Source organism: Megascapheus bottae, chromosome Y, assembly GCF_031878675.1.
Source record: "Megascapheus bottae isolate mThoBot1 chromosome Y, mThoBot2.hap1, whole genome shotgun sequence".
NCBI classification, from domain to species: Eukaryota; Metazoa; Chordata; class Mammalia; order Rodentia; family Geomyidae; genus Megascapheus; species Megascapheus bottae.
The window spans coordinates 10723013-10724304 of NC_143548.1; the positions used below are offsets into that span (position 1 = coordinate 10723013).

Sequence of the window (1292 nt, forward strand, 5' to 3'; positions counted from 1 at the left end):
TTTGGTTCATTTCATCCAAGAGACAAATCATTTGAAATACAGAGCGCTGCCATCTGCTATGAATATTGCCCAGCATCTATTTTAATTCTTTGTCCCCACTAGAGGAAAATAGATTTCTGAATTTGTCATATAAATTAATTGCAATCATTTTTTTACCTCATTAAACAGAATCACACACTATATAGTTGCTGTGAGTTCTCAGCTTAAATATAATTTTTCAAGACTCATCCAAATTGCTCGATTTCATCACTAGCTCACTTCTCTTTATTGCTGAGTAGTATTTCATTGAGCAGATATAATTGTTTATGTTCATATTTAGTTTATTTCCACATTCCCCAACTTTCTTAAAGAATAATGGGCAACTGAATATTTTATGTATTTATACATTAATTATATAAAACCATGCTATGTATATACATATGTACTGATCTGTTATTAAACAAATGAATTAAAAATAAATTAATAGATTTTTGGTTATTTTTTGTAGGGATAATATATAAAGAGGTTACAGCTACATTTGTCAGGTAGCATTACTTCTCACACATTGATAACACTTCTCATGTTTTTGTCCCCCTTTCCTTTCCTCCACCCACTCCCAATCATCTTGTTTCTCCCCTTTCCTTCCCTATTTCAAATAAATAAATAAATAAATATCTATATAATATAGCATGTAACAAAGTCAGATATAGTTACAACACGGTAAAAATATGGAATGCTTCACGAATTTGCTTGTCATCCTTTGTGCAGGCCATGCTAATCTTCTCTGTATCTAGTATATTTGCTGCCAAAGCATGCACAAATAAATTGATTTCTCACTTCTTATACATTAATTTTTTTGGTCAACTGCGGGACAGACTCAGGCAGCTGTCTCTGAACTATTTTTTAAAAATTGTTTTTTATTGTTGGTGTAATGTATAGAGGGGTTATAGTTACATTCATCAAGTAGTGGGTGCATTATCATACCCCTTCTCACACTCAAGGCTAGCACTCTTTCACTTCAGGCCACAGTGCCATTTCTGATTTTCTAGTGGCTAACTGGAGATACAAGTTGAACAGAATTTCTTTCTCAGGCTGGTTTCAAGCTGCAGTCCTCAGTGCTCAGGCTCCTAAGTAGATAGGATTACAGGCATGAGCCAACAATACTTGGCATCATACATATTTTTATAGTAGTAAAGAACTAACCTCTTAGTATCAAGAATATAATGTATTATCATCATTGATCAATTACCATGCCATAAACTTAATATCAAGAAATTCTGTTAGCCCATCTAGAAATAAGTAGAGTACATGTG

At 33.0% G+C, this 1292-nt stretch overlaps 1 pseudogene; it reads right to left on the reverse strand.

The window, feature by feature from the left end:
• Window positions 1-701: 701 nt before the first annotated feature.
• LOC150040342 (U6 spliceosomal RNA) lies at window positions 702-793 on the reverse strand (annotated as a pseudogene).
• Window positions 794-1292: the final 499 nt, after the last annotated feature.